This window comes from Trichosurus vulpecula, chromosome 6 (assembly GCF_011100635.1).
Source record: "Trichosurus vulpecula isolate mTriVul1 chromosome 6, mTriVul1.pri, whole genome shotgun sequence".
In the NCBI taxonomy this organism is placed as follows: domain Eukaryota; kingdom Metazoa; phylum Chordata; class Mammalia; order Diprotodontia; family Phalangeridae; genus Trichosurus; species Trichosurus vulpecula.
The window spans coordinates 256,205,530-256,227,977 of NC_050578.1; the positions used below are offsets into that span (position 1 = coordinate 256,205,530).

Consider the following 22,448-nt stretch of genomic DNA (forward strand, 5'->3'; position numbering starts at 1 on the left):
TGCTACACGTCTAGTACAGGCCCTCATGCCATGGTGCCTCAATTAGCCTTTTAGTGGGCCTGCCTGCCTCAGCTCTCCCTAATCCATTCCAATCTACTGCCAAAGTGATCTTCCTTATCATTTTGGTCTCACCACGTAACTCCCCTACTCAATGAATGCCAATGGCTCCCTATTATCTCCAGGATCAAATATAAAATCTTGCTCTCTCACCTGACTCTGTGTCTTTGTAATGGCTGTCCCTCATGCCTAGAGCTCTTCTTCCTCACTTGTACTCACTGGCTTCCCTGGACTCCTTTAAGACCCATCTTACATGACATCTTCTGCCAGACAGCTTTCCCAGTCCATTCCCCTTTGTCCCTCTTCTCTCCTCTCCCCACTGCCCCCAGCTAGTACCTTCCCTCTAAGATAATTGCCAGTTTACACAGGGATGCCCATTTTGGGGGAGTAGAGATATGGATTTCAACAAATTTATCTTATGTGTATATTATGGCACATAGTTGTTGGCATGTTGTCTCCTTTATTAGACAGGGAAGGGACGTCTTTTTGCCTTTCTTTTATCCCTGTGCTTAGCACAGTGTCTGGCACATAGCAGGTACTTAATAAATGCTTGTTGCCTGACTAGCTATCTCCTGAGGTCCCTTCTAGCCCTAGCCGTCTTATCTTCAGACAACACTGTCTTTTGGTTCATATAACTTAATGACCATTTGGTGTTTGCCAAGGAGCTATGGTTTCCTAGGAATGGATTCTTCTCTCTTACCAACAAATGTAGCTCAGGGCTTGGTAAATAATCCTGGGGAGTTGCTGTGGCCAAAAATTCTGCTCTTTCATGATTAGTCTGGTAGTTGTGAGCTGCTCGTAACTTACACAGGCCGGTCCTTGGTAAGCAGGATTTGAACCCAAGTCCTCTGACTCAAGTCGATACTCTTTTCACTGTACCTGGATGTTCTTAGTCCAATGTCCTCATTTTTTAGATAAGGAAATTATGACCCAAGAGGTTAAGTGATTTACCCAAGGTCACACGATAGTGAGGGGGAGGGTGGCTAGATTTGAACCCAGGTCCACTGATTCCTAACACAGCACTCTTTTCACTGTGCCAAAATGCCTCTGTCCTCTGTCCACACTGGGGGCATTATGATGATCAAGACATCACTAAGTTATAGTCTTTGAGCTGGAAGAGACTTTAGCTATCACTTATCACTGGTTTTATCCATATGGAACTGAGGACCAGAGAAAGACAGCTCCTTAGCCAAGCTCACACAGCTCCTTAAAGGCAGAGCTGACCTTGGAATCAGAAACTCCTGCCTCCTCTCCTAGCCTAAAGCTCTGCTGTGTCCCTGGGTACTTTGGACCCTGATGCTGAGAAAACTCAGTCCCTTTGAAGACTTCTCCAGATTATAGCACTTGTATCCTTCCCAAGGCAACCCCAGAAGGACTATTCCCAAACACCTGATCAATCCAGTTATTATAGCCAATGATTGGTGTGAGGGTCATCTTTCTGTAGGGTTATGGAGTGGATTTTTTGGATTCCTGGCAACTTTTTCTTTGTTTTTAATCTAATTCTTTAAAAAATGGAAAACTTCTGAGCTGTCTCAAGCTGAGTAAGGAGTACTGTGTTTGAAGGATTAATCTTGGCACTATGAATTTTAAAGACTTCTTATAAGCTATGTTGTAGAAACCTATCAAAATGCTAATGCTTCTGCTGTCTTACCTCCAACAGATCTTTTTTCTTGGAATTAGAAATATACGTAGGTGGGGGCAGACAGGAAAGAATTATAGCTAATTGAGGGGTACTCCTCCACAAGGTGGGTTTTAGAGCCACGTTAGGAGCCTTGAAAATTCAGTTTCTTCTGTGTACCAGACACTGTCCTAAACACTCAGAATACAAAGAAGAAAAAAAGAAACATTTCCCTGCCCTCAAAGAGATTCCATATATGTACATAGATGAATAGATATAAAGTTTATGCCAAGTTATACAAAGTTATTTTGAGAGAGAAGAATGACTGGAGGGATCAGAAAGACCTCTGGCAGCAGGTACCTGGGCTGGGTTTTAAGGGAAGCTAGGGGAGCTTTGGAGAACTTGGGAAAAAGCAGTGAGCTAATTGGAGCCTTCTGACTCCTCGGGGAAACCGGTACTTTGATAAGCCTCTGTCTTGGATTTTCCTGCCAAGGGCTTTAGTACTAGCTTCAGGGTGGTCTTTTGGAAAGCAGTTCCATTTGCCATCACATGGCTTTTTAATAAAGTTACCCCTCAAGGCATAATATCCTGTGTACATATTTTGCTCATTTCCCAGTCTTGTCCACTTACACAGCTTTGGATTCTCTGAAAGGCTTTGTCTATAAGATCCACAATGTCAAGGAACCAACATCCCTCTCTCCAGCCTTTCCTAGAACCAAATCTTTCATTTTTGCTGAATTATAATCTAATTACGTTATGGACAGTCGATCAACACGCATTTATGAAACACCTCCAGTGTATCAGGCACTGTGGATACAATAATCCCTGCACTACACTAGTGAAGCTAGAGAAGACAACATGAAAAATACAAAATATATTCAAAGTAGTTTTGTGGGGATTGGGATCCCCACAGCTTCAGGGGATCAGGAAAAGCATCATGTAGGAGGCACCTGTTGAGCTTGAAGGTAGCTAAGGAGTACAAAAGATGGAAGTGAGGGGTGATCTCATTCCAGAGATGAGGAGACTATGTGTGCAGAGGAGATGGGATGTTTTGTACAAAGACCAACGAGAAGGCAAGTTTGACTGGCATGAAGCCTGCATGGCTAGTAGTGTGTAAGGAGTCTAGACAGCTTCTGCAGACTGAGAAAGGCCTTAAATGCCAAACAGAGGAATTCATATTTTATCCAAGAGGCAAGAAGGGAGTCATTGAAGCTTTTCTGAGTGAGGGACAGAATGACACAGTCACACCTGTGGTTTGGGAAAAATGACTTTGGCAGCCACGCGAAGGCTGGATTGGAGGGGGGAAGGGACTGGAGGTGGGGAGAACAATTAGGAGGCTGATGTGATAATCCTCTGCTCCTCACTCTCTCCCCACCACTCTTCCCTCTGCCTCTATAGCCAGTCTATCACCAAGTTCTCACCAAGAGTTTGTAATCTCTCTCTCAGCTATGCCCTCTTCTCTCCTCAGACACTGCCACTAGCCTCATGCTGGCTCTCATCCCCTCACATCTAAACTGTTGCACTAGCCTGCTGGAGTTTGCCAGCCTTAAGTCTCTCTCCATTCCAGCCCATTCTCCACTCAGCAGTCAAAGTCATTTTCCCCAAACCTTAGGTCTGACCAAGTCACCTCCTGACTCAGGAAAGCTTCAGTGGTTCCTTTCTTGCCTCTAGGTCAAAGTACCAGCATGATCGTGTAACCCCTATCCCTGCTCAGTAAACTCCAGTGGCTCCCTATCACCTCCATGATCAAGTTCAAAGTCCTGTTCGAAGTCCATTCAAAGCCCTTCACAATCTGGCTCCTTCCACCCTTTGCAGTCTTGTATACGTTACACACCTCCATGTACTTGGATCCAGTGACACTGGCCTCCTCTATTGGCTGTTCCTTGGTCAAGACACTCCATCTTCTGATTCTGGGCATTTTCACGGGATATCGCCCATTCCTGGAACCCTCTCTCCCCTCATCCCCTTCTCCTAGCTTCCCTGGATTCCTTTAAGTCTCAACTAAACTCTTATCTTCTGCTAGCAGCCTTTCCTGATCCCCCTTAATGCTAGCAACTTCCCACTGTTGATTTTCTTTCCTCCCTCTCCCCCATAGACTGTGAGCTCCTTCAGGGCAGGGACTCTTCTTTTTACCTCTTTTCATATCCCTGGTACCTAGCACAAAGCAGGCACATTGTAGGGGCCCAGGGTCACATGGCTAGTAAGTGTTTGAGGCAAGACTTGAACCCAGGTCTTCCTGACTCCAGGGCTGGTGCTTTATCCCCTGTGCCACCTTTTCATCGTTAGCCTTTTAGAATTGTCTTGGATCAGCCAGGTTGTTATTTAAGGCTTAAACTGAACTTTACTGGCCAAATTCTGTGTAGGTAGAAAAATCCCAGTTGATCATCCTTACAATATTGTAGGTACTGTGTACAATGTTCTCCTGGTTCTGCTCACTTCACTCTGCATCAATTCCTATAAATCTTCCCAGTATTTTTCTGAGAGAATCATGCTCATCATTTTTTATAGCACAGTAGTATTCCATTGCAATCATATACCACAGCTTGTTCAGCCATTCTCCTATTGATGGGCACACACAATTAACTTAATTAACATCTATTCTGCTGTGTGGTTGTATGTGTGTGTGTGTGTGTGTGCATGTACAAGTGCACGTGTGTTTTGTCTTTTCAACTAGGTCGTAAGCCCCTTGAAGACAAACACCGTGTGGCCTATATTTATTTGTCTCCCCTGTCTAATTCCTAACACCTCACAGACATTCTCTTTACAATGCCTGGAAGGCATGGCCCTGTCTCTACTAAAAGAAGAGCAGAGAGTCAATGCTGAGGAGAAGGATAACAACACTCTGAGGTTTACAAAGTGCATTACATGTATTTTCTCATTTCATCCTTACAACAGTTTATTTTGTTGCCTGTAGACCATTTCTCAACTTCTCAGTCTCCAAACTGATTCCTGCTTAATTTTATTCCATTCAACAGACATATATTAAGGTTTTACTGAGAAGCAAACCTCTCTTATTTAAGAATTGATGAAACATTTTCGGCAAGGTCCAGTTACATGCTCAAGATCACACACTATATGTATGTATATATGTATATGTATGTATGTATATTGCAGAGAGTCATGATTTGAACCTAGGTTCTCAGCCTCTGAATTCAGCATGCTTTCTGTTATATTATCAGAATTGACTGACATTCCTTCTCTTTGGGATCCCATGACCTGGGAGTGAGGGAAGTCATTTCTCTGTTCTAGAGAGAAGGTAAATGAAAGCACGTGTCAAATGCTTGCCGAGAAGTGTGGTGTCTTCTGTAAGGACAATCTCTTGTAGCGTTATCTGGCCCTGTTCTGTATAAGTGACAGCGGGTTGAGAGAAACCAAACAACACAAGAAATTGAGTTTGTCTTGTCCTCTTCACACAGTCTTTGCTGAACTCATCAGTAATGTGGACAACCTTTGAGTTGACTGAATGTTTAGAGAGCTTTTTCTTCTTCTTGGAGAAGGAGCAAGGGGCATCCACCTTCTATTAGAAAAGTGTGTGAATACCACTCAGAGCCCTGGTTATCTTCCTTCATTAACCCTCCCTGCATAGCAGCATGGGACCCAGGCACCATTGCACTTATCTGTAATCGTGGGCAATTTCAGGCTCCAACAGGAATCCCACATGGCCTGATGGAAGAGCTAAACATGCAGGCAGGGTGTTATTTAGGGCTTAAACTGAACTTCACTGGCCATATTCTGTGCAGGTGGAAAATTCAGCTTCTTATGAAGCCCTGGATCAGGCTTGTTTCCCTTCTGGATGGAGAGAGGAGGGAGGGTGTGAGAAAGAAGGCAGGCAGGTGAATCTCTTACCGTTTAGCATTGCTCAGAAGACACGGTACCTTCTATGGGTAATCAGACTAGCCTGGTCCTCAAGGTCAAAGGTCAAAGCTCGACCTTCTTTTGGGGAAAGAAACCATGTTTCTGACAACTAAGATCAAGGCAGATTGGCCAAGGGTGATGCTGGGATGCCAGGGATGCTGAGTCATCCTTAAAGGTTTATAAAAGTCTTTTCCTTGAATCTAAGTGGCAAAAGGGCTCTGATACCATCTGATGAACCCCTCTCCCCACACCCCATACTTTAAAATCCCCTCTGCAACAGACCTGATCACAGAGGATCTTGCTTCTGCTTCAGGAGCACTCACAAGCACCTGAGGCAACCTTATCCACTTTGGGGAGGCTTTCATCGGTCAGAAGTTTCTCCTTCCATCAAGCCTGCGTCTGTCCCTTTGCAACTGACATGGTTTCTAGTTCGGGCCCCTGGGTCCAGTAATTACAATAACAAATTATACACACACATATGTATATATACATAGATACACATATGTATATATACACATACATATATGATATACATATCTTATATATAAAATAACAATATATCATGGCTATATAAGTAGAGTTCTGAGATAAATAGAATAAATATATTGCTATGAAATTTGGACACATGTCCTAATTTAGGCCCCACAATGGCCGTTGCTATAATACCTTACTTACAATTGTTCCCATCTGACAGCTGCAGGGAGGGAGGCTGAGAGAGGATATGGCTCCTGATTTCAAGCCTTTTTCCTTCAGTTACCTGAAGATAGCTATGATGTGTCCCATGAAGTCTTCTCTTCTGCCGAGTAAATATTCTCAATTTTTTCAACAGGGGGTCACATGGTATAATCTTAAGGCCTTCCACCATTATAGGCCATCCTCCTATTGACACTGTCCAGCTTATCAATGTCCTTCCTAAGCTATGACTGGACATGTCAGTCTGAACAGGGCAGACAGAACACAGAGGGACCATCAACTTACCAATCCTGGACATGAACTCTCTCTTGGTGACCTTTCAAAGTTGACATTAATTTTATGGGCTACCAGATAAAACAGCTTAGTTGTATGTAATTTACAGACCAATTGCCATCTAGATATATCCCCTCCAACCCCCCCACCTGCCACCATCTTGTATTTGTGAGTTGATTTTTTGGATCCAAGGATAAGAGTTTACATTTCTCAAATGTTTTATTTTAAGGGAGGAAGGTAGGGCAATTGGGGTTAAGTGATTTGCCCAAGGTCACACAGCTAGTAAGTGTGTCAAGTGTCTGAGGCTGGATTTGAACTCAGGTCCTTCTGACTCCAGGGCCGGTGCTCTACTTACTGCACCACTAGCTGCCCCCAGGCTTTACATTTCTCCCCATTAAATGTCCTATTGTTGGATTCAGCCCAGTGCCCTAATCTGTCAGTATCTATTTGGCCCTTGACTCTATTCCCCAGTATATCAACAGTCTCTCCTGACTTTGGTCATCTACAGATTTGAGGACTACTTTCCCAACAGTGATCCTATGAGGTGGATACTGCAAGTATGTATGATTATCCTTATTTTACATATGAAGGAACTGAGGCCCAAAGAGAGTCAAAGACTTGCCCATTGTTTCAAAGCTGGTGTTGGATATAGGGTTTGAACCCAGGCCCAGCACTCTCTATCCACTGTGTCATCTTGCTGTCCCTAAGTATTAATACGATCCCCAAAAGCCAAGTGTGCCTTCCCAACCTCATACTATCTCTCCATTAAAATCATTGTAATGAATAAATGACTTGGTTTTCCCTTTTTGTATCTTGATACTTTCTACCTTCTACTAGTCTCACCACATACCCTGTCTTGGTGATATAAGGCCAGCCTCTGAAGGTCTCCTCTCTAGGACAGCCTTATCTGTGGCTCTTACCTGCTTAAGGGCGGGGCAGCTAGGTGCCCTCTGCCCAAATCTCCCCTTTCCACTACTCGCTGACCAGGCACTGCCACACACCAATTGGACATTAAAAGCACAAAAGTTAAAATAAATCAAAACATTTCCGAGGAAATCACATCTCCCTGGCAAAGACTCTTCCATGACCCTGGGAGGCATAATTACCAGGCTGATCAGAGAGCAGTGGATTTCCAGACTTGTTATGGTAACAGAGTTCAGTAGAGGGGCTGATTGACAGCAGGCCTGTGGGAAGGCTGATTCCCTCTGTGAGACAAGTGCAGGTGTTGAGATGGAAGGGAAAGCTGCCGAGGCAGCTCCAGAAATCAAGGCCCCTGGCATTGTTTGAGTTACAGAATGTAGCAGGGACCCTTCCTGAGCTCCTTCCCTCCCCCTGCCTTCCTCCTGCATGAATAATTAAAAAACAAAACACAGGAACAAAACACAAGGTACATCTTTCTTCTTCAGGCTTAGAATGCAAAACGTTCTGTCCCTTGGCCCTGATTGGTGTTGTGCCCAATGGGAAGGGCACAATAATGAGAATAACCCCAAGGACCTGAGAGACTTGAGAAGGCCTTCCAATTCTTTGCCATCGCCCTAAGGGATCATCCCAAACTGAGTGCTTCAAGCCTATGGCTGGGCTCAGAATGGACCCACTGAAAGAGATGCTGGGGGAAGCCAGTGGGGGTGAACAGAGGAAAATGAACCATGAGGCAGGTGAGAGAATCTTTTTCAGGATCTCCAGGTTTTGAGCACTGCCCATCAATCAACAAGCATTTTTCTTTTCTTTCTTTTTTTTAAAGTGCTCCCTAGGTGCCAGGTATGCTGCTGGGTAGTGCAATGGATAGAGTGCTGGCCCTGGAATCAAAATAAATGAATTCAAATCCAGCCTCAGACACTTATCAGCAACATGACCTTGGGCAAGTCACTTAACCTTGTTTGCCTCAGTTTCCTCATCTGTGAAATGAGCTAGAGAAGGAAACGGCAAGCTACTCCAATATCTTTGAAAAGAATGGCAAACTACTCCAATATCTTTGAAAAGAAAACCCCAATTGGGGTCATGAAGGGTCAGACTGAAGCAAGTCAAAAACAATAATATCTATATCTATATCATTGTCTATACCTACGTCTATCATCTATATATAGGTCTCTATCATATGTATATATCCATATGTCCATATCTATGTATATCTCTCTAAGTCTATATCTATGCCTATATCTATATATTATCCACATCTATATCTGTATACATATCCATTTACATATCTATATCTATGTAGTTTGGTCTATAGAGATATACACATATGTGTACATTCAAAATTCTATATATGTATAAAATATGTATATAGGTATAATATTTGTGTCTGTGTGTTTGTTGAATTGAACTGAATTAAATTAGAATTATCTTAGAACATGAAACATCAGAGCTGGAAGGGCCCTTAGGGATCCTCTAGCATAATCTACCTCATTTTACGAATGAGGAAATGAGGTTCAGAGAAGCTAAGTTATTTACAAAGGTTTACAGCTAGTGAGTGTTGGAGCTGTGATTTGAACCCAGGCCTCTCTGAACTCCATCAGTTACCTGTTCTCTTTCCACTGTACCTCACTGTCTCTTAGGGCACCAGGATTCCCTGACAGTGATGACTCCATTGGAATGGGAACCATTGCTTTGTATGCCTCCGTATCCCTCTGAACCAATGCCAATGGTTCACATGTCTCAGCTGTCTCAACAAATTTGCCTCAAAGCCTGGGCCTTTCCTTCAGCTTTGCCTTTGTTTCTACCCAAGGGATGCCATGTCTTTCAGAACCAACTACTGCCATTGTCTTTTGATTGCATGCGGAGCTTGTACCAGTCATTGGAGGCTGGCTTCACAGGGGACCATGGAATGGCCATTAAGTTTGAACACTTGCCCATGCTGCAGCAGCCCAGCTCAACCCACTTGTATTTGGAGAGATCTGTGATCTCACTGACATTTGTTTTTCCTCTGGTTTTGAAGAATGCATCCCATCCTTGCCTTCTCCATTTTGCACAGGTCTTTCCATGCCTATAGGTGGCATAGTTTGAAAATAGCCAGGAATACTAGAGATGTAAGGACCTGATAACACAGAATGTTAGAACTAGTTGGGGTCTTAGATGTTAGTACTTGAAAGGGACCATAAGAAGTCCCTAAATTGAAGAGATTCTTAAATCTCTTCTCCATTTAATCCATCCTCCCCAGAGGAGTCCATTTAGGTCACCCCTCTACCTCTGGATAAGTCATTTTAGGCTAGGTGGTAACTCTTCTGCTCTGAAGCATTTACATGGAGAGAGAGTCCCCTAAGCAATATCCCTCAGTTCTCCTTGCCAGGAAACCCTTCCCTTGTGCTTATAGTGTCTCTGGCTATCCGCCCTCTCCCCAATCTCAACCTTAGCTTCCCTTAATCCTCCCTCCTCCCAAACCCTGAGGATTCCCAAAGCCCAGACTGAGATTCATATCTGATATATACTTAATGTATGGGCATCAGCAATATGACCTTTCCTGTAGAGCCAAGGACGATCCTGACCTAGCTGTCCTTCCCCATGCTACTCAGATGTGGCTCAATGGGACTTAGGTCTCATGTTGTATTCTGGTATTCCTAGCTGGTTGGTAATAACTTAATCTCCTCTTGTGTGACAGTAGGGTAGGATCATTCCTCCTAAGACATAAAGCAGCTTGCAACCCACACAGGCAAAGCCTTGGGGGAAGCATCAAAAGAAAGTCATTTGCTTCCCGACAAGGCTCCAACAGGCCCTGCCTGGAATCATAGTGGGTTTTTCCCTCAGTTCCCCCCCCCCCCATACACACACCCCACTCCACTGCCCTGGAATCTCTAATGTATGACACTTTGGGATCTGAGGTTTGATGGGCACGGTTGACATTAATACTCATCATGCGTCCTTCCTGGAGCTTATAAAACCTCAATTCCAAAGACAGAACATATTTCAGAGAGCAGGTAAATCAGACACCTCAGATGTGCCCACAGGAGGTGAGAGAGAAACCTCAGGAGGAAATAAAACATTTGCCCAAGTCAGTGAAGCAAGAACCTAGGGACTGAAAAATTTCTTCCTCTTCCCAGAAGGACTTTATCATTCAAAACATTGACAAATGACATTCAGAGATATTCCCTTGATGAAGTCACTGAGCTCAAATTTAACCCTTGGTGAGGATGGTCCTGAGTGGTGGCGTAGGCTGGCCTAGGGTCCTTTTGTCCAGTGTTATAATAGAGATGGGGTGGATAGGTGGAGCACTGGGCCTGGAGTGAGGAGGACCTGAGTTCAAATCCATCCTCAGACACTTGCTAGCTGTGTGATCCCAAGCAAGTCACTCAACCTTGTTTGCCTCAGTTTCCTCATCTGTAAAATGAGTTGGAGAAGGAAATGGCAAACCACTTCAGTATCTTTGCCAAGGAAACCCCAGATGGGGTCATGAAGAGTCAGACACAACCGAAATGACTGAACACACAACATTATGGAGACAGATACCTGGGTCTGAAAACCAGGTCCATATTTTAAGTCTTGCACTTTTCCGATGAATCCTCCAAACATACATATCTACACCAGTGTGCTCTTCTTATAGGATGCTAGCTTTTAAAAAAACAATCATTCAATTAATACACATTGATTAAGTGCCTCCTATGTGCCAGGTATAATGCTAGGAACTGGGGATTCATGTTCAAAAATGAAAAGAGATAGCACAGTGGATAGAGTCAGGGAGACTCATATGTTAAATGTTACTTATCACCACCACGACCACCACCACCACCACCACCACCACCATCATCATCATCATCACCACCACCACCACCATCATCATCGTCGTCATCGTCATCATCGTCATCATCATTATCGTTATCACCATCACCCCATCACTGCCACCACCACCACCACCACCACCACCATCACCATCATCATTGTTATCACTATCACCCCATCACCACCACCACCACCACCACCACCACCATCATCATCATCGTCATCATCATCATCGTTATCACCATCACCCCATCACCGCCACCACCACCACCACCACCACCATCACCATCATCATTGTCATGGACCTTATATTCTACCACAGAAGAGTAAAAGGGCATATCAAAGTATATGCAGAAGAAATATAAAAAGAATGCACATACAAATAAATAAAGAATAGTTAATCACACACAGGATAGCTGGGGGGGGGGGTTGTGTCTTGTAGGAAGAAAGGGATTCTTTAAGGCAGAAGTCAGGAGAGAGGGCATTCCAGACATGAGTTTGGGAGATGGAATGTTATACATGAAGAATAGAGAAGGGGAACAATGCTAGTTTGGCTAAATCTGAGTGCAGAAGGGATGATAATATGTAGTGTGTTGGAAAGATCAATGGGGGCCAGGTTTTGAAGGTTTTGAACCTAATCTTCAGAAATTATATTTTATCCTTGAGACAATGGTCACTAGTGTTTATTGAGTGTTGGAGTGATGTGGTCCAGTTTGTGCTTAAAGAGAATCTCTTTGGCCACTTTGAGAAGGATGAACTGGAATGGTCCATGGATGGGTAGAGGGTCATGAGGAAGGGAGCTCACTGTAATAACTGAGACTCAAAAGGATGAGCTAAAAAGATGATCCGTGAGAAAGGAGATGATCAAAGTTCAAGAGAGGTTGTAATGATAGAAATTGTACAGCTGGGCACTTGCCAGGCAGAGGATTTTATATTTTATCCTAGAGGCAATAGAGAGTCATTAAAGATGCTTCAGAATTGCCTAGAATGAGGAGGTAGGGATACTTGTACTCATGTGAGATTGTGGTTCTATTGAAGTAAATGGGAAATTAATGGGGAAAGGAGTGAAAAAATGAATCCCCAACCTAGCCTTCCTATGTCTTACAGATTTCCTTGTTGATAAACTTTTCTGTTCCTGAGTCTCCCTTATTTTTTGATAAATTACATTTTTCTTTTTTGAAACTTAACTAGTATTGAAACATGGGCATTTCATTCTACAAGGAGGAATTAAGAGGATCGTGATTTTCTGTCATGTACAATTTCTTTTCTTAAGCGTATATTAAATTTTAAACAGTAGTAACAAAATTGCCCCTTTTGGGTCCTCTTCTGAACTTTTTTTCCGTTTTCTTCTGTGTGTTTTGAATGTTTTATTGATTTTCTTAGATCTCTACAGCTATCCACTCCTTTTGGTGCCCTGCCAAACAGATACCCTTGCTCACAAGCTTACTTTCCATGATCAGATTTTCTTCACTATTTCAGTACTTCCAGCATCTGTCACAAATTGCAACCACCCTGTGAGTCAGTCCATCAGTCAACAAACATTCATCAGGCTCTTACTATGTGCCAGGTACTGTGCTAAGTCCTGGGAATACAAATACAAGCAGAAAACAAAGATATTACCTGCCATCAGGGAGCTTATGCTCTAACAGGGGAAGACACTACAAAGAAGGGAGTTGCAAAGGAGAAGGATGCTGGAGAAGAGTGAGACAAGGCTGGCCTGGCTTAGTGAATAGAGCACTGGACCAGGAGTCAGGAAGACCCATCTCCCTGAGTTCAAATCTGGCCTCAGACACTTACTAGATGTATGGCCCTGGGCAAGTCACTGAACCCTGTTTGCCTCAGTTTCTTCATCTATAAAATGAGCTGAAGAACCGCCCCATTATCCTTGCCCAGAAGACCCCAGATGAGGTCACAGAGAGTCAGACACAACTGAAAATGACTGAACAACAACAACAAAGGCCTGGGGGCCCTCCTTAAACGGAAGTTCTGGGAAGGGACATCTGGTCAGAGGGAAAGGCCACAGGGTGGAATGTCCTTCCATTGGCTGGAGGAAGCTTCCAGGAAGAAGAGTTTTCTGCATGGTTGTTGTTTTGTGTCCTTCATTCTTGAAAAGGACCATGACATCAGGGAGGTGATGCCATGACATACAAGTGAATTGAGTTTAAGTGAGGCAGTGCTGTGCAAAGTCACCAGCCTCACTTTCTCCTCCAGAGCCATCTGGGTCCAGTGGCCAGATATAGATCAGGATGACTGGGGATGGCCCAGGATGCAGTGGGGGACTTTGGCCTTTTCAAGTTAAGGTCTCTACCAGATCTCAGTTTGTCTGAGGCAAAGCCCATTCAGTGAGTAAGGCTAGGTAAGAATTGAGGCAGCGAATGGCCTCTTAAACTAGTCAAAAAAATCAATCTGGGCATGGTAGGGAAAATGCCGAGTGCATCCTGGAGAGGATTGAGAATCGTAATAATGATAACTGACATTTATATAGTGTTTTAAGGTCTCCAGAGCACTTTACAAATTACTTATTTAAGGACAGTCTACTCTCTATAAATAACTAAGTGACTGAGAAACATGGTTCAGTGGAATAAACACTCATTTGGAGTCAGGGGGCCTCAGTTCAAATGCTGACTGTGACCTACTGTAAGTCACATCCTCTCTCCAGGACTCAGTTTCCTGGTCTGTAAAATGAAGGTATAGATGACCTATAAGGTTCCATCTGTTTCTAAATCTGTGATCCTCTGATGGGTCATCCTCTGATGATGATCAAATAGAGTTAACCTAGTGGTGAACCTCACTGAACTAAGCCGGGTTGGCCCTTAGGCAACAGACATGGAATCCATCCATCCTTTAGCTCACCGCCAGCTCCATAGCCAAGGCCTTTCCAGCTTGGGAATGTCTGCTGTAGCTTGTGGTCTGCTGGCATAGTTTCCAAAAGTTCAGGGGCATATCCCTGTCCCGTGAGACATCAGAAGAGAAGAAAAATCCTAGAACCATAGACTTAGAAATGCAAGGGACTTTAGTGACCATTTAGTCCAATATAAGAAGAAAGTAGAGATCCTAGGAAGGGAAATGTCTGGCCCAGAGTCATGCAGGCACTATCAGGAGCAGGATTCAAACCCAGGACCACTGCATCCAGAATTAGGCTTCTTTTCACTGTATGATTAAACTCAGGGGTGTGTTGGAGCTAATTCTAACCAGCCAGGTGATTGTTAAATTTTCAGTGTGAGCATTTACACCTTCTAAATTGGCAATGGTTACAAATCTAGGCTTGATTTATTGTTTGATTGATTGTCTAGACTTAAGAAAGTGGTGGAGAAAATGTTAATTCAGATTAAACTTAAAAGCAGATCTTACATTTTTTGCCCCTGGAAAGCTGGTTATAAACATCTACGAGCATGCCACTGATTAAATTTCGTGCTTTCCTCCAAGCTAGACAAGCCATCTACGTATTTGAGTGCCGGTTGTATGCTCTAGGCTAAGCACTATGGGGGGACACAAAAGAAACAGACGACCTAGTGGGTCCTTGCCCTCATGGAGCTTACACATTCTGGTGGGAAAGACAAGACTACACCCCACAGAACAACAGAATACTATGAGCATCTGGTCCCGATCACATGAGACAGACTGCAATTGCTGTCAGAGTTTGGAGAAGGGGGAGATCCCTCCTAATATGGCTCTTTGGCTGTCTCCAGTGGTTTCTGTGTACATTCTCTCTTCGGGAATTGTGTTTCAGGAAAAATCCATTCACAAGGAGTGGGATAAGAAACAGTGTTTTAGCTTCCTGGCAGTCTGGATTTCAGCCCTACTTAGAGGCTGGATTGGCCCTGCCAGACTTGTGTTTACTTTGTTTAGGTCTGTCAACCTGATGGGGAGGTGAAGGAGTGGGGGAGCATGGGGAGTGAGAGAGACACATACACAGCTTGAATTTCTGAGCTATGGCCTCGTTGGAGACTTTGATTCTGGTCTTCAGTCTCTTTTTTGTCAACTTTTCTCCATTGTAGAACTGGGAAGGACTGCTAGAGACCCTCTTTCAGTGTTGCCATTAGGTTTATGGACAGGGCAAGGGGAAAGGATCATGGGAAACTAGAGGTTAGAGCTAAAAGATCTTCAGGGATCGTTCATTCACTTGACACTCATTCAAGAAATATTTATTAAGCGTTGATGGTGTTTGGAGTACTAGATTGAGTAGAAGGGGAGATAAGTTTGCTAAGCAGTATACTATGGACTTGGAGTCAGGAAGACTTAGCTTTACCACCCGCCTCCCACTTTCGCCTTTATGTAAGTCGGTTTCCTTGTTTGTAAAAATGGTGGTCAAAGCAACTGACCATATTGGAGTATTGTAAGGATCAAGTGAGAAAACGCATGTCAAGCATGTTTATAACATGCTATATAAAAGTCCAACATAATTATTGTGATGAGAAACAGCAAAGCATAGAGGAGAGAAAGCTAGCTTCAGATTCAGAGGACCTGGGTTCAGGTTCTACCTTTTACACATATTGGTTGTGTGACTGTGGGAAAGTCATTTAACCCCTTGGTGTTCTGGCAACTCTCTAAGACTATGCATTTTTAGAATGCTGATCAGCATTGGCTGTTATTACTGTTCTTCTTATCCCCGCTGTAATGGGATTTGTGGTGCAGTGGGGGTAGGGGGAAAGGGAGATTCTCTGGTGGGGAAATTGAAGCCCAGACCTGCTGAGGGTCACAGAGATAGTGAGTATCGTGCCCAAGTCTCCTGGGCCAAATCCAATGCCCTTTGAAGTCTCCTGGGTTCACTGCCTCTTCACTTAAACCCCAGCAGGAATGCTTAATTCTCCTCTAATCTTTATTTTCTTTTGTTGCTCTCTCTGGCCTTCTCTCCCTGCAGAGATTATCTTGGAGCCAGAGATAAGGAAGAGATCAGGGATCTCCGGAGAAGGAGTCCAGAATCCAGTACCCTAGGAGCCAAGGAGGTGTCTGGCGAGGAGTATCCTGGAGCTGAACAAGGTTGGTTGAAGGCAAGTTCTGGAAACCTTAGTTTATTTGGCTGAGTCTCATTTCTTGCCTGGAGGCCTAAAGGGAGAGATGGCAGTCTCTGCTGTGACTTGTCTTTGCTGTGACTTGCCTGTGTCCGTGACACAGGAGTCACCCAGCTGCCTGCCAAATGGAGCTGAGGATTTGATTCATTGGTTCATTGTGGGGATGGGGACAGGATTGGAGGAGGTTCCCTCTTCTGAGAACTGCACCTCTTGAGGGGCCCTGGCACCATGTGATTGGTCTGTCTGAGAATTCTCATGAAGACTGACTCCTCTCAAGAGCCTTCACTTTCCAGAGAGCAAAGGCTTGGAGAGGACAATGTTCTATTTTGTTTTGGAGAAACAGCATGTGTAGTATGGTAAATAGATTGTTGTACTTTCAGTCAGAGTGACCTGGATTTAGATCCTTCCCTTGGCCCTTATAGTGACCCTGGGCAAAACCCTGAACCTCTCTGAACCGCTTTTTCCTCATTTTCAAAATGAGGATGATGATCATCCTTGCAGAACCCTGCTCAAATGAGATAATGCCTAGGAAGGACTAAGTACCAATTTAAAAATGCTCTTTGAAATGAAGGCCACTTGGGATTCTGATGAGAGTAGGAGGATGTTCTCCCACCAGAGCTTCCATCAGAGGATGGGGGAGTTGGGTTCACCCCCACATGACTTGGGTGACTGAGTAGGTTGTCCTTTTCTTCTTCACTTTGGGAATTGAACCCACGACTGCTAGGTTTGGTCTGTGGTCCTGTCCTGACAGCAAACAGGGAACCCTTCATTGGGGGAAATTCTGTAAATTCTGTAAGTTGGTCTGAATTGGCAGGAGTTTCCTTTGCCCTTGACAAAAAAATAAATCAGAAATGTACCAGACACATTTTACCAGGGAGAAATGGCTTGTACACAGATAAGTAAATACCCCAAACAGAGAGACTAAATATAGAGGGACTTGAGGGCACTAAAGACTGGAAGGAATCAGAAGAGGTCTTGTGTAGGAGAGAGCCGCTTGGTGGTGCAGTGGGTAGAGCACTGGGCCTGGAATCAGAAAGACCTGAGTACAAATCCAGATTCAGATACTTACTAGCTGTGTAACCCTGGGCAAGTCACTTAACCCTGTTTGCCTTTGCTTCATCATCTGCAAAATGGGTCCCATGACTGTTGTTTCACAGGATCATAGGATCCTAGAATTAGAACTGTACCTTGGAGGTTGGCCGGTCCAAACTCCTCATTTAGAGATGAGAAAACTGAGACCATGATGTGATTCCTGGAAAGCCCACCCTGGGGAGTGATTGCTGACTGGTGGTTTCCAGTATATACAGAACTATCTCCAGCTGTGATTTGCTTCACTCCGTCGCCATCTCACCAGCTGCCTTGGCTTTCCACATCAGATCTGCCGTCCTTCCCCCTTCCATTTCTGGAACCATGAACTCTGTTACTAGTCCTCTAGGACAGAGGTTCTCAACCTTTTAAAAACATTATCATTTATTTTTAGCATTCTTTTCCTTTTAAATTTTGAGTTCCAAATTCTCTCCCTCCCCCACCCACGGAGAAGGGTCTCAACCTTTTTATGCGACATGGACTCCATTGGCAGTCAAGGCTACAGAGTCAGCCCCTCTGAGAATAATGTTTTTAAATACTTCTAACTAATAATAGAGAAGACAGCAACAATAATTAAAATAATGACTCTTGTTTACCCAGCAGTTTGAGGTTTGCAAAGCTCTTTACAAATATTAGCTGATTTTTATGCTCAAAACCACCTTGTGGGGGTAGGTGCTCTTATTAGCTTTATTTTACGGAAACTGAGGAAATGAAAGGCCAAGTGACTTGCCCAAGTCACCCTACTAGTAAATGTCTATGTCAGGATTAGAACTCAGATCCTATTGATTCCAAATCTAATGCTCTATCCACTGTACCACTTAGATGCCTACATAGACTTATGAAAGAAGCCAATTGCATATTGAAATACAACTACAAAATATTAAAAAAAAATCGTGGATCCCAGATTAAGAACCCCTGCTTAAAGGGTGGGTCAGTCCATCATTCTAGTCACTATCCTGTAACCTTTCAAGTGAGAATACCTTCCCTGTCTGCCGCTGCGTTATCTTTATCGTCTCCCCCAAGGGAAGGGTTTGTTGTCGGTCTTATATTTATATCCCCAGTGCTTAGTGAACATAATAAGCATATTTTTAATTTATCCATTTATTCAATCGTTCATTCACTTGCTCATTCATTCACTCACTCATTTATCAATCCATTTATTTAATTTTTTCCATTCATTTATTGAGAAAGGAGTGGCTTGCTTAAAGTCCAGATGTAGTTAAGTGTCAGAAGTGGGGTTTATACCCACACAAGGTCATCTGACTCCGAAATTTGTTCTCTACCTAATGGTACCATACTGATAAGGGAAAAAAATGCATTTATAAACCTCAAAGCAACCGAGTGCCCTGCAGCTGTTGCCGGGTTAATGGAAGCTGTGCTTTGCTGGCCAGTGTCCTCATCTTCTGAGCTCCTGGGTGTGCTTCTGGGCCCTGGTCAGTGATTTCAGGACCCAGTGGACGGCTGATGGGAGCACGGGACTCTCAGCAGGGAGGCATGCTGGTAATGCACAAGACACCTGCTATTTCTCACAATGCCCTCCCAGCCTCTGATAAGGCAGGATGCAGACTGGGGCCAGAGCAGACAGCAGACAGGCACGTGTGGTGTAGGGGCCTGCTCTGTTTCTGCCCCCTGATAACTGTCTGCATCTCCCAGCAAATGCGAAGGTTTCCACTCCTGTAATCACAATGCCCTTTATAGCATCCAACCTCATCCCCTTGGGAAGCAGCTGAGGTATCCCTGCATGGAGATGGCATTGTTTGCCTAATCTGGGAAAGGAGCTGAAGGGGGAGGGGGGACGGGACTTCATTTTGCCAGAGTGTTTGTTCTGTCTCCTCCCCCACTCCCTCCCCACCCCAGACTGAGTCTTCCCTCTGAGACTTCCCCCCCATTTACACTATGCATTTTGTGTGGATGATTGTTTTTCTGTTGTCTCCTCCATTTAAATAGAGACCTCCTGAAGGCAGGGACCATGGTTTTGCCATACATCTTATCCTCAACATTTAACCCAGTGCCTGGTACATATTAAGGGATTAATAAATGCTTATTAACTTACTGATTGACTGACTCAGAGACCGTTCTCCAAGGGGTCTTTCTCCAGAATGCTGGGCTGGAAGGCAAAGTGTCTTAGAGGGGAAAAAAAATTCTTGAAGTGAAGAAAGCCAGAAGGTGTAATGGAGCACAGCTGTTCCTTCAGGAAGGGGTTCCTCGGAGCTTGCAGAGAAACTGAGTACTCTGTAGCACCCAGAAAAGAGTTAAGTGTTTTAGATTACAAAAGCAACATGGTGTGACTGTTAAGGTGTGTGTGTGTGTGTGTGTGTGTGTGTGTGTGTGTGTATGTGTGTGTTTCTTTCTTTAAAGGCAGTCATGCCATGCTGGGTACCTTCGTTCCTCCCGCCAACCTTTCAGTTCCTTTTTGGGTGTTGTCTTCTCTCATTACAATGTTAGCTCCTTGAAGGCAGGGATTGGCTTGTAATCTTTTTGCTTGTTTTTTTTTAATCCCCAGTGCTTGGCACAGTGCCTGGCACATAGTAACAGATCCTTCCTTCCTTCCTTCCTTCCTTCCTTCCTTCCTTCCTTCCTTCCTTCCTTCCTTCCTTCCTCCCTCCTTCCCTCCCTCCTTCCTTCCTCCCCTCTCCTTCCTTTCCTTCCTACATGAGGCCTTTCTTGATTTTTCTATTTGTTAGTACTCTTTCACTCTTGAAATTAATTTCATTTTACTATTATTCAATGAGCAATAATTATTTTTCCCTTACCCCTCATTCTCCCTCTTCATTGGAAAGAAAGAAAAAAAAACTCTTGTAACAAATATGCACATTCAAGTAAAAAAAACTCCCACCTTGGCTGTGTCCAAAAATGTATATCTCATTTTGCATCTTGAGTCAATTGCCTCTCAGTCGGGAGGATTGAGGAGGGAGCATCCTTCCTAGCTCTGCAATCATTACGTTGATCAGTTTCTTTCAAAACTGTTTGTCTGTACCATGTCAATGTAACAATATAAATTGTTCTCCTGGTTTTTCTTACTTGATTCTGCATCAGTTCGTATAAAGCTTCCTGGGTTTCTCCCAAACCAAGCCTTTCATCATTTCTTATAACACTATAGTATCCCTTTATATTCACGTATCATCCCTTGTTCAACCAGCCCCCCAAATGATAGGAAACTCTTTAGTTTCCTATTCTTTGGCACCACAAAAACAGCTGCCATCAATATACCTTCTCCTCTTTCTTTGCTCTCTTTGGGAAACAGGCCTGTAGTTCCCCTCCCTGAAGTTACTTCTGTGTTTGCTACTTGTGTAAGCCTCTTGAGGGCAGGGGCTGCCTTCTTTTTATCTTTGTCCCACCCTTTCCCCCTTCTCCTACCCCCGGTGCCTAGTGCAATACCTGGCACTTAGCAAGCATGTTAAAAATACATATTGAATGCCATTTTCCTTGACTCCAAATGCCCCTTAGCTGTTTCCAGAAGCAGTGCTATGCTTAGCCCAACCCGCCTTTAGTCGTGTTGCTGGTCTTTTTGTGCAGATGCTTCTCTGGAGACCTAAACAAAGGGTGCATTTTTGAAACTACTCAAGTAAACCAAGCCCTGCAGTGCCCGAGTCTAATTATCTTCAACCTTCCCAGAAAAGTAGTTTAAAGACCAGTCTGGAATTCAAGCTGCCTAATTTTTTTTTATCATCCTCCTCCAGCCTTTGGCTGCTGGCAGAGTCTTTGCCTGTCTCGCTCCTATTGAGATCTGACAGTTTGAAGGCTGGCAGTAGGGAGGCTGCAGAGGAGGACAGGCAGATAAAGCAGAGAGCCCTGTCCTTCAGGGAGCCAGAGATATTAATATTCACAGGCAAGGTGCTGGCTGATCCAGCTGATGGCCCTGAGGGAGGAGAATAGGGCCTAGAGAGAGGATAGCTGAGGCCCAGTCATTGTCCACTCCTCCTAGGTATAGCCAGATCTCATTGCACCCTTGTGGAAGGGAGCAGGAGAGAATAGGACTTTATTAGGATTCATATTCCCTACCTGAATGAACTTAAACATCAGAATCACAAAATATCTAGGCTGGAAGGGACCATAGAACATAGAATGTTAGAGCTATAAAGATCCTTAGAATGTCTACTGTTGCAACTGGAAGGGACCCTAATATGTAGCATATGAGAGCTGGAAAAGACTTTAGAACACATAATATCAGAGCTAGAAGGGACCTTAAAGGCAGAAAGTGGAATATCAGAACTGAAGAGGATCTTAGAGCATAAAAAATTGAATTTCAGAACCAGAAGGGACTTTAGAATTTTAAACATGGAATGTTAGAGCTGGACCTGGAAACATAAAATTCTAGATCTGGAAGGAACCTTAGAACCTAGAATAAAATATGAGAATTGGAAGGAACCTCAGAACTTACACATGAAATTTTAGAGCTGGAAGAGACCTGAGAACATAAAATTCTAGAGTGAGAAAGAACTTTAGAACCTAGAACAGGATATGAGAATTGGAAGAATTCTGAGAATATGAGGCCTTAGAACTTAGAATGTCAGAATGGAACTGTCCCTGGATTCCTGTCTTTTAAGGATTAGCTACTTTGAGTCTGGGCTCTGATTCTTATCCATCATTAGTATCTGGATCCCTTCCTTTCCATTCCAGAGTTTCTTTCTCACCTTTCTACTTGGACTTCTGCCATCTGTCCACTTGTCACAGCCTTGGCTGATGTCCCAGGCCCTTAGAACCACATGCCCATCTGTGATTAAGCTTCCTGAAGTTTAGATTCTTAGGATGATAGGATGGCATATCTAGAGCTGGATGGGGACCTTAAAGTCCATCAAGCCCAGTCCTCTCATTTCACAGATGAGGAAACTGAGGTACTCTTTGGTTAAGTGACTTCCCCAGGACATAAACCTAATAAGTGTCTGAGGTGGGATTTGAATCTAGGGCTTCCAGTGCCTTCTCTGAGGTTCCATATTGCCTCTTGTTTTCCTTCCTGGGCCTTCCTGGTACTTGAGTAGTTATCGCCATCCTAACTGACCTCCTGCTGGTGCTTACCCTTTGTTGTAATTCTCTTAATTTATGTCAGATCCCTCTTATGTAAGAAGACATTTGGTCCTGGTCTCTGTTGACCTTTGAGCACACAGATCCCTATTGAAAGAAGATTTCTTGTGGCGGCTACTTTC

General features: G+C 43.9%; 1 protein-coding gene across 1 annotated transcript in view; it reads left to right on the forward strand.

Annotated features, from left to right (window-relative positions):
• TSPAN18 (tetraspanin 18) overlaps positions 1-22,448 on the forward strand; it is a 236,810-nt gene that overhangs the window by 36,955 nt on the left and 177,407 nt on the right. The window contains exon 2 of the mRNA XM_036765449.1: positions 16,068-16,186. The gene's annotated coding sequence lies outside the window, so the exon portion shown is untranslated. The remainder of the gene's footprint in view (positions 1-16,067; positions 16,187-22,448) is intronic.